Raw genomic sequence first — 12,105 nt, 5'->3', positions numbered from 1 at the left:
TATCAAGTCTTTGGCACTCAAGAGAGAAGATGGAGAATGGGGATAGGAGCAGGAGAGAGGAAAATGGTAAAGGAGGCTCTGTTTCAGGGAAAGGGGAAGATGGAAACAGAGAGCTGTTGGGAGGATTGGGGAAAAATGGGGAAGAGTGACTAGTTACTGGGAACATCTAAACAGTTTTACAATTCATCATCTCAAGTAAAAAGCAAAATGAATAAGTGCTCAAGGACAGACAAATGTCAGTTGCCCAATGAACACAAAATATTCAAATTTCTATACATCACATGAATTACAAAATTTGCATTTTAGCATTTTACTGCAAATGAAGTTTCACCAAATCTATGTAAAGATCATTCTTTTGCCATTTCAATGTGGGTACTTCATATAACAATGCAATATTGTGCAAGATTTAAGAGAATCTTATACTATTGTCACAAACCAGCATGAGGCAATAATAAAGTAATAGCTGTAATACCAATAGCACTCTGCAAAGACTAACTGCAGAAAGTACAGTCTGTACTCTCAATTTTCAACCTAAAAAAAAACAAATAGCATTTTTCGATCTGAGTGGCCAGAATTTTTCTTTACTCACATGATTATTGTTATTAGAATTGTGCCTGCAAGTACATGGACAAGAAAAAACAAGTTATCTCATTTTTGAAAGGAAAGAAAGACTACTACAAATGTAAAAAAAAATTGGCTGTAATGACAAGACAAGTTAACATTAAACAACAAATTCAATTCTTTTTCTATGCCGCATTTTGTTCAGCCCCCATTTAGAATATTGTGTGCAGTATTGGTCCTCTTATGTGACTGGTGATATAGAAAAAGTGTTTAGAGAACAATAACTTGGTAAGAACTTTCAGCTACTATAACAATATAAGAAAAATGTAGTAGGAATTTATTTGAGAAGATTTGCAACAAACTTGGATTTTTAGTTTAGAAATGTAAAAGAAAAGCTGTATTCTAGAATATTGGAAGGTTCATCTAACAAAATTCAATATTTTCTGAATGTGCAGTGACCCAAGAAATCTAACCATTGCTTTTTAAAAAGTAATTCTTTCAATATTATAGAAGAGATTGCCTTTCAAAGGCACCCAAATATTACACTATTGTCACAAAGAAGATATACTGCAATCACAGGATCAACAGAAGCTGCTACACTATTAATTGAAATACCAGAGCAGTTCTTCTGCCAGTTTCTCCCTTCATTCCCCAACATTATGCTGTGGTATGATTCCATAAACACCCTGCAGTACTTCATCAAATTGGCATTCATGTTTCCAAACATCATTTTTATTGTCTCTACAAAAATACAGTGTACAGTAACTCATTGACCATTGAGAATTTTGGAAAAAACTCTTCATGATTAATCTTATTAAAGAAGTCCTTTGTCCTTTTAAAAGAAATGTAGTTGATTATAATAAAAGAAAATCGCTCATTAGTCAGATTTAAGATGATTCATTGTCACACACCCAACACTATATATATCAAATACATACTTCAAAGCACTTTTTGAAAAGAGACCTATGGAGACCATGAAAAGATATTTTGAATTGGACAACAGAGTGGCCAGGGGACATTAACTGTGTTCAATAACGAGGGATGTTTTTTCTCGCATTCTCCTGATAGTGAATTTCTGTAAGTTCTCAGCAAGAGTCATTGTAATATAGAGAGGGTGGAGTTACTTTCCAGAATACATTTTGTCAGTCGGGAATTTCCTGATGCTCAGCACTGGAATTTTACTGTGAAATATAGTGCTGCGAAATATTAGATTATAATCTAAAAGAGCCCGACAGATGGTAAACCTATTTGGACAAAAAGAGTTACATTTTGACTGAATATAAAAATAGGTTGTTTTGTAAATTAAAATAAGTAAATTTCATTTAAAAGAAAAAAAATCTCAATTACTGTTGTGTATATTGAAATATAACCTAAAGCTATGGATCTGTCAAGCATCATTCATTAGGTCCAGCACTTATGCAATTCCTGTTTAAAGTAAAATCAATTTTGTTTAATTATTTTCCAAAAATACACACGTTTTTAATTTACAAACTATTGCCTAGAGATCAGTTATGGCCCACATCTGGCTGCATAACTATTGATTCACTCTAAGTGCATACCTCATCTGAAGTAACCAAAGCTAGAGGAATTGGGATGTGGACTTCATTTACAGTATCCATCAACACCTGCTGTATCATTTAAACAGATTGCTCCTCTCATATATTGTATCACATTATTAGGAGAAAAGCTGCAGGAGTGGTGTCGAAACAGCAATAAAAGGTTGAGCCTAATGGTGAGTACTTAGGGAGGTTAGGGGGTGCACTGATTCTCCAGGTGCACAGCAGCATTTTCTGTGTTTGAAAACAAGCTTGATTTTTCACATACACAGCATACAGGTAATGGTTAGTTGAAATATACAAGAGCAATCAGAAGCATTTAAGATTGTGTCAAATATTCTTTGTGTACATAGAAGATACTTTGATCGCTCATCATTGGTGGATAATGACCATTTTTTTCAAAAGGAAATAGCTTATCATGAGTGGGAATATGAGAAAATGAGTGGATTGAACACATACCACTCTTGTTTATATGACTGATAACAGATGCCAGAGCTATTGGTCTGGTTCTGTTTGTTTTCCTTTACAACCAATGCCAAACATAATGTTTCTGTTATATTCTTCAATTTACACATTTGTTTAGCTTAATTGGGAACTTTTATTGTTTCTAAGTCTTCAAAATTTTAAGATTTTGGGTTAAGGTCCTTTACTGTTTAAAGAGCGCTATACCATTGGAGTTGTAGATCCTGAAATTCCATAGGATATTGGGGAAGGAATATCTAGGGTGAAGGAGAGAACTTAAGAAGGAAATTAGGAGGGCAAAAAGAGGCCATGAAATATCTTTGGTAGGTAAGATTAAGAAGAATCCTAAGTCATTCCATAAGTGTATTAGGGGCAAGAGGGTGGTATGGGAAAGACTGGGTTCCCAAAGGGACAAAGGGGTAATCCTTGCATGGAGCCTGGAGAGCTGGGCTTGGCCCTAAGTGAATATTTCTTGTCTGTATTCACCAGGAGAAGGAGATGTAGGATTGTGAGCTCAGAGAGGGATACGTTGATTATCTTGACTTTATAGGTATTAAAAGATGGAGGTGTTAAATATCTTGGAACACTTAAGGGTGGATAAATCATTAGGACCAGATGAGATCTATCCCAGAATGCTGTGGAAAACAAGGGAGGAGATTGCTGGGGCCCTGGTGGAGATTTTTGCGTCAAAAGGCTGCATCAAGCTAATGTTGTTCCTTTATTTAAGAAGGGCAGCAGGGTTAAGCCAGGTAACTACAGGCTGGTCAGCCTTATGTCAGCGAGAGGGAAATTATTGGAGAAAATTCTAAGGGACAGGATTTATGTACATTAAAGATAAAAGACAGGGACTGATTAGGGAGAGTCAACATGGCTTTGTGAGGGGGAAAACCTTGTCTCATTGATTTGAGTTTTTTTAAGGAGGTAACTAAGGAGATTGATGAAGGCACAATGGTATTTGTTGTCCATATGGATTTTAGTAAGGCAGCTGGCAAGGTCCTGCATAGTAGACTGGTAGAAAAGGAAGATGAGATCCAAGGGATCATGTTAAGGAACATGAGATCCAAGGGAACCAGCTAAGTGGATCAAAAGCTGGCTTGGTGATAAGAGGCAGTAGGTGGTGGTGGAAAGATCTTTTTTTCTGATGATTGGAAGTCTGTGTCCAATAGTGTACCACAGGGATTGGTCCTGGTACCTTTGCTGTTTGTAATGTATGTTAATGACTTGGATGTGAATATAGGAGGAATGATTAGCAAGTTTGCAGATCACACGAAAATTGGCGGTGATGTGGATAGTAAGGAAGGTTGTCTAAGTCTACAGCGGGATACAGATCAGTTCGAAAGTTGGGCGGAGCATTGGCAGATGGAATTTTTAAAAAAATGTTATTTTACTTACAGCGTGGTAACAGGCCCTTTCGGCCCAATGAGTCCGCGCCACCCATTTTAAACCCCCAAATTAACCTACCCGTACGTCTTTTGAATGTGGGAGGAAACCGGAGCACCCGGAGGAAACCCACGCAGACACGGGAGAATGCACAAACTCCTTACAGACAGCGACGGGAACCGAACCCCGATCGCTGGCGCTGTAATAGCGTCGTGCTAACCGCTACGCTACCGTGCCACCCTTGACCAACGCAATTTAATCTTGACAACTGCAAGGCAATGCATTTGGGGAAGTTAAATAAGGGTTGGACATATAGTATATGGTAAATAGTAGGGCACTAAGGAACGTTGACATACAGAGAGACCTAGGGGCCCTAGTTCATAGTATCCTGAAAGTGGCAACAACACAGGTGGATAGGGTGGTGAGGAAGGCATACAGTATGGCATGCTTGCCTTCTTAGACTCTGGCATACAATATAAGAGTAGGGATGTTATGTTGGATTTTTACAAAATACTGGTTAGGCTGCACTTATGTGCAGTTCTGGTTGCCACAGCATAGGATATGATTCTACCAGAGAGGACATTCACCAGGGAGTTGCTTGGACTGGAGGACTTTAGTTATGAGGAGAGATTGGGTAGGCTGGGCTTGTTTCCCCTAGAGCCAAGGAAGCTGATGGTTGATCTGGTAGAAGTATAAAAGATTATGTGAGGCTTAGATAGTCAAAATCTTTTTGATGCCCTTGCTACTGAAGGCAAACATCATACAGGAAGTAAATCTGACCTGGGAACCATTGAAGAATGGATAAACATGGGAGAGAACAGCTCCAAGGTTTTTGAACCACTGAAGGCTTTGTAGAGGATGTGTACAGTGGGAGGGATGTCCTGTATCCACAGACTTGCCAGACAAATGCTGAAAAAGCAGAGGGATTAGATACCCCTGTTCTATTGAAGTGGTCTTTGAACTGCAATGTTAACTGATTTACTTTCCTCTGATGCTGCCTGATCTGCTAAGTGTTTCAGCATTTTCTGTTTTTATTTCAGATTTCCAGTATCTGTGTTTTCTTTTGGATTTTCAGAAACACTTGGAGCAGTCAACGTAGAGCATTTAGGTGCAATACCACAAAAAGTTTGATGATCTCGCACAAATGACCAAGATTGGTCAATTTATCTTTGGCTTCCCTGCCATACCCATCTCTAACCTCAGACCTTAATCAGTTCACCAAATCCCATCACTCATCAACCAGCAACCTCCAACAAGAGGAATTCATACCCTGCAAACTCAGTACAGTTGCAAGTCTCACATTCACATACTCCCACCTATTCAAATATGGCAAACATATCACTCAAACACCTCCATCTACCTTACAAGAAAAAGTCCTGGAGAAAGAGAAGTAATTGGAGGAGGACAAGAGCTCCTGCTCATCCAGGTGCCCAAGGAAGTGATGCTATTGCCCTTAGTGGGAAAGGCATTAGTAAAGCTGTGGTCATGGATGGTAATGGTATCCTTATATCTAATTTCCTTCCCACCTTCAACCCACAAATTGCTTTTGATTCAGTAGCTCTTTGAGTTTTACTCTCCCTCTTTCATCACAGCTATACTCTTGACCTTTTTTAAATTAATATACCCAACATCCAATGCGTGCTGGACAATTTAGGAAAAACAAGAAACAGCAATGTTAAAGATGCACTCAATTTCACACACTGTGTGAAACGTGGAGGAGAGCATGAAGATGAGGTCTACATGTGATGAGACACTGTTCATGAGGGACTTGCACCTGGGATAAGAAGTAAGAGAAGCAAAGATGACAGGCTATCAGAAGCTAAGGACACACACAACTTCTGCTGCAAAGAGTTTACATGAGGACTTTGAAGGGCTAAGCTGCAGATGGCAGCTGATAGGTGTGTACAGTGTAAGGCCTGCCATGAACTTTGCATATATTGTCAGTATACTGTTGCTGATAGCTTATTTCTTTTGCACGTTTGAGGACGTAACCTTGATGTAGCATCTTGGTGGTCGATGTTGCAGCTACCATCCAACAGAAGCATCCTCCACCCAATATCTAAGTAGGTGTTCAGACTGGTTTCAGATAAAGTCAGACTACTGCCATGATGAGTTTTGCAGGGATTCATAACATTCCTGAAGCACTGGAGAAGTAGCATTGGCTCCTTGGAACAGGAACCTGCTTTTCTCTTTCAGGATAACAGCATTTGTGAACTGCCACTGGGGTTCCAACAGTGCCCTTGATTCTTGGCCCTTAGCCTGTCAGCCCACGTCCAGATGGTGCATTCTAAAGCCAGAACTTCATGCCCAGAACTGCTGGAAGTCAGCCTCAAAAGCAACCTGCAGTCTCCTCTACCGAAAATCGCAGCCTTCCATTGGCCATGCTGCAGCTACTGAGGTAGCAGTGGATAGCAACATCAGAATATTATGACTCCTAGATTGTCACCAAGATAATCCACAGGATATTTAGTCAATTCTTATATGAAATATGGCATGATTTCATCTATTAATTTGATGTGAAATATTTATATTGTGTTTTATTTTACTTTTGAGTTGTGGCCAAACAAATAAGGAAGTATGAACTGAAATGCTGCAATGTTCAAATAACAAAGGGAGGGAGCTGCATTTGTGTTACTGATATTACACAGTAGATGAGAACTTCACAAAGAATGTGACCCTGACTGGATCAGAACCTGTTTTCCTTCCCCACCTCAGTTGCTCACCACAAAGCTTGTGGCAACTGCTGAAAAACACTATGATGCTGGAGGCCTCTTCTACGTTGGCGAGACCAAACGCAGAACTAGGTGACCATTTCGCAGAACACCTGTGCTCTGTCCGTAACCACGACCTGCATCTCCCCATTGCCAGTCACTTCAACTCCCCCTCCCACATTATCACAGATATGTCAGTCCTTGGCCTCCTCCATTGCCAGGAGAATTCCAAGCACAAACTGGAGGAACAGCACCTCATTTTTTGTCTTGGAACCTTGCAGCCTAACGACATGAACATTGAATTCTCCAACTTTAAGTAACCCCCACCCCCTCCACACACACCATACCTCTTCTTCTCTTCCCTTTCCAAGCCTGTCTCTTTTTTCTACCCCTCCTTACCTTTGACCCATCTCCCAGTGGATCTGCTCTCCCCTCCTCCCCTGCACCTACCTATCAATGTCTCTTACCTGCATCTACCTATCACTACCTTGTGCCCACCGTGCCTCCCCTCTTTTGTCCACCTATCACTGCTTTGCTTTTCCCTCCTGTATATTGGGCTTCCCCTTTTCCAATTTTCAGTCCTAAAGAAGGGGCCTGACCCGAACCGTTGATCACCTGCTTCTCTCCACGGATGCTGCCTGGCCTAATGAGTTCCTCGAGCATCATCGTGTTTTTCATCTAGATTCCAGCATCTGCAATCCTTTATTTCTTTTGGGGCAACTGCTGTTTTGTGTGGCATGTAGCAGACCCACAGTGAGTACTGCAGGGCTCCTTAGAAGTAATTTAGGCAGTGGATACATTGTTTCAGCATGCCTATAATATGGGGGGGATTTGTATAACTCAGTAGGACAACACAGCTTTTCTTGTATGCTACTTGTGCCCTTGTGCACTACAGTATGTTCAGTGGATAGTCCTAATCACTCAGTGGGTACCCTTGGGTTTGCTGTAATGGTCCAAATGCAACAGTATTTCAGGCTTTCCAGTGGTACAAAATATCATTGTCAGCAGCACATGACTGCTGACAGGATACTGTGGCGGCTAGCTACACACTACGAAATGAAGACACAGTCGCTGGTTTGAAATCTGAAATCGAATAAACGACGGGACGCGGTGCGTCTTTAATATCCGAAAACTTCCCGCACTACAGTTCCCGCGCTAACGTCACGTGCAGGTCACCTGACCTTCCCATGAACGGGCTTCCCTACCTGATGATGGGAAAGAAGGAGGGCCCCGCGCCATCTTGGATCGGGGCCTCTGATGACGTTCGCGATGTCGGTAGCTGGTTCGATGCCGGTGCCGTGAATCGCTACATAACCCCCCCCCCCCCCCCCCAGAACCGGCGATGCCGTCGCGAAAACCAGAATTAAATAAACTATGACTTGGGTGGCCTGCCCCTGCGTCGTGCTCGCTGGACCACCACGGGTTGGTCCAAGTCTAAATGAGCCAGCTTCAGCCGGTCAATTGTAAAAAGCTCCTTGCGCCCCCCCAATGTCCAGCACGAACGTAGACCCATTGTTCCTGATGACCCGGAATGGCCCTTTGTACGGCCGCTGCAGCGGTGTTCGGTGCATGCCCCTCCTGACAAAGACAAACTTACAGTCTTGGAGGGAAGTCGGCATACAGGTCGGGGCCTGTCCGTGTCGCGAGGTGGGTATCGGGGCCAGGTTTCCAAGCCGCTCGCGCAGCTGGTCGAGCGCCATGGCAGGTTCTTCCTCTGGCCCCCGAGGGGCTGGTAGGAACTTGCCCGGGATGACTAAGGGCATTCTGTAGACCATCTCCGTGGACGAGGCTTGCAGGTCCTCTTTTGGCGCGGTGCGTATCCCCAGCAGGACCCAGGGGAGCTTGTCTACCCAGTTGGGCCCCCTAAGGCAGGCCATGAGTGCTGACTTCAGGTGTCGGTGGAACCTCTCCACCAGCCCACTGGATTGCGGGTGATAGGCGGTGGTGAGGTGGATCCGGGAACCCCACAAGTCGGTGACAGCAGACCACAGGCCGGAGGTGAATTGAGCTCCCCTGTCTGAGGTAATATGTGCCGGGACACCGAAACGGGCCACCCAAGTTGACAAAAGGGCCTGTGAACAGGACTGGGTGGAGGCGTCTGCCAGGGGAATAGCTTCAGGCCGGCGGGTAAAGCAGTCGACAATCGTGAGGAGGTACTGCGTTCCTTGGGAAACTGGAAGGGAGCCGACCAGGTCGACATGGATATGGTCGAACCTCCGGCGGGTAGGTTGAAAATCCTCTAGGGCAGCCTTGACATGCTGCTGTACTTTCAAGGTTTGGCAGTGCGTGCAGGATCGGGCCCATTCGGAAATCTGCTTACACAGGCCATGCTAGACGACTTGTCGGATACCATCTGGACAGTAGTCCGGATGGATGGGTGTGCGAGGCCATGGATGGAATCAAACACCCGTCGGTGCCAGGCAGCTGGGACGATGGGGCGGGGTCTACCTGTGGAGATATCACAGAGCAGGGTGCGCTCATCGGGGCCTACCAGTAGGTCTTGCAGTTGCAGGCCCGAGACTGTGGTGCGGTAGCTGGGCATCTCCATGTCCATTTGCTGTGCCTCCGCCAAGGCGCCGAAATCCACCCCCGGGACAAAACTTGGATGGTGGGCCGTGGAAGTGCTTCCGCGACCACGTTCTCTTTCCCAGACAGATAGCGGACATCAGTGGTGAACTCTGAGATGTACGACGAGTGCCGCTGCTGCCGTGCTGACCAGGAATCTGAGACCTTGTTGAAAGCGAAGGTCAACGGCTTGTGGTCGGTGAAAGCTGTAAATGGCCTGCCCTCCAAGAAGTATCGGAAGTGTCTGATGGCCAGGTACAACGCCAACAGCTCGCAGTCAAAGCCGCTATATTTGAGCTCTGGTGGTCGAAGGTGCCTGCTGAAGAACGCCAGCGGTTGCCAACACCCTTTGATAAGCTGTTCTAGAACGCCTCTGACCGCTGTGCTGGAGGCGCCGACCGTGAGGGCAGTCGGGATGTCTGTACGAGGATGCACCAACATGACTGCGTCCGCCAGGGCCTGCTTGGTTTCGACGAACGCGGTGTGAGCCTCTTCCGACCAAACAATGTCCTTGCTTCCGCCCGACAGGAGAGCAAACAAAGGGCGCATGATGCGGGTCGCGGATGGTATGAACTGGTGATAAAAGTTTACCATACCGAGGAATTCCTGCAGGCCCTTGATGGAGGTGGGTCTGGCGAAATGGCGGATAGCGTCAACCCTTGTAGGCAGGGGCGTGGTGCCGTGTTTGTCGATCTGATGGCCCAGGAAATCAATCGACTCAAGCCCGAACTGGCATTTGGCTGGGTTGATGGTCAGGCCGAAATCCCTGAGGCGAGAAAGGAGTTGACGGAGGTGCGTGAAATGTTCCTGGCAGCTGCTGCTGGTGATCAAGATGTCGTCGAGGTATATGAAGACGAAGTCAAGGTCGCACCCGACCGCGTCCATCAGTCGTTGGAAGGACTGAGCAGCCCTCTTGAGGCCAAAGGGCATCTGGACGAATTCAAAGAGGCCGAAAGTTGTGATCAGCGCCGTCTTTGGAATGTTGTCCGGATGTACTGGGATCTGGTGATACCCGCAGACGAGGTTGACCTTAGAAAAAATGGACCACCCGTGCAGGTTGGCAGCGAAGTCCTGAATATGCGGCACGGGGTACCGGTCCGGGATAGTAATGTCGTTTAGGCGCTGGTAATCGCCACAGGGTTGCCAGCCTCCGGCTGCCTTGGGGACCATGTGTAGTGGAGAGGCCCATGGGCTGTCCGACCTGCGGATGATCCCCAACTCCTCCATTTTTTTGAATTCCTCTTTCGCGAGGTGGAGCTTGTCTGGGGGTAGCCGCCAGGCGCGGGCGTGGAGGGGAGGGCCCTGGGTGGGGATGTGATGCTGGACGCCATGCTTGGGCAAGGTGGTGGAGAACTGGGGCGTTAGTACAGATGGGAACTCTGCCAGTACCCTGGCGAACTCGTTGGTCGATGTGGTGACGGAGTCGAGGTGTGGGGCCGGTGGCTTGGCCTCACCCAACGAGAACGTTTGGAAAGTCCTGGCATGTACCAAACGCTTACCCCGCAGGTTGACCAGCAGACTGTTGGCGTGAAGGAAGTCTGCCCCGAGGAGTGATTGCGCAACGGCGGCCAGGATAAACTTCCAAGTAAATTTGCAGGTGCTGAACTGGAGGTGCACCAAATGGGTACCAAGAGTCCGAATGGCGCTACCGTTGGTGGCTCTGAGGGCGGGTCCTGGTGTGCAGTTGCGAGTCTCATGGTTGTTGGGAGGCATGACACTGACTTCTGCTCTGGTGTCCACTAGGAAACGACATCTGGAATGCCTGTCCCACACATGCAAGAGACTATCTGGGTGGCCAGTCGCCGTAGCCATCAGCGGCGGCTGGCTCTGGCGTTTCCCGGAAAGCTGCATGGTGGCCGGCACCTGCGGGCGTCAGCGCCCCACCACTGGTAGAAACACGATTGGTCGGTCGGTGTCTCAGACCTGGTGGTGGGTTGGGTGCGTTCGATTGCCGGGTCTGGCCTGCTGGGCCACTGGGTACATGGCATGGCAACACGCTCGACGGATGCCCCTCTCCTTTTTCATCCGCCCGGGCAGCCACCTTCCGGGGGTCGCTGAAATCGGCATCCGCCAGGAGCAGGTGGATGTCATCGGGCAACTGCTCCAGCAAGGCCTGCTCAAACATCAGGCAGGGTTTGTGGCCATCTGCCAGGGCCAACATCTTGTTCATGAACGCGGAGGGGGATCTGTCACCCAACCCGTCGAGGTGGAGGAGGCGGGAGGCCCATTCGCGTCGGGAAAGGCCGAAAGTCTCGAGAAGGAGGGCCTTGAACTTATCATACTTCTCCTCCTCCGGGGCCGCCTGAATGAAGTCCTCGACCTGGGCTGCGGTGTCTTGGTCGAGGGCGCTCACCATGTAGTAGTACTTGGTGTCGTCCCTGGTGATCTGGCGAGTCTGGAACTGGGCCTCGGCCTGGTTGAACCTGATGCGAGGCCTGAGGGTCCAGAAGGTGGGCAGTTTAAGGGCTACTGCCTGTACCTCTTGTTGTGCAGACATCGTGGGTCCAAAAATATTGGGCCCATCGGGGTCACCAATGTGGCGGCTAGCTACACACTACGAAATGAAGACACAGAGTCGCTGGTTTGAAATCTGAAGTCAAATGAACGACAGGGGCGCGGTGCGCCTTTAATATCCAAAAACTTGCCGCACTGATGACACGTGCGGGTCACCTGACCTTCCCGCGCGTGGGCTTTCCCAGCCCGACGATGGGGAAGAAGGAGGGCCCCGCGCCATCTTGGATCGGGGCCTCTGACAATGTTCGCGATGTCGGTAGCCAGTTCAATGCCGGTGCGGTGAGTCGCTACAATACATGCATTGATCTGCAAGATCGGATGCCTACAGTCACACGTGCTTTGGATGCTGAAGGAGT

Source organism: Pristis pectinata, chromosome 10 (genome assembly GCF_009764475.1).
Source record: "Pristis pectinata isolate sPriPec2 chromosome 10, sPriPec2.1.pri, whole genome shotgun sequence".
Lineage (NCBI taxonomy): Eukaryota > Metazoa > Chordata > Chondrichthyes > Rhinopristiformes > Pristidae > Pristis > Pristis pectinata.
Note: the sequence above shows the minus strand (reverse complement) of the source record.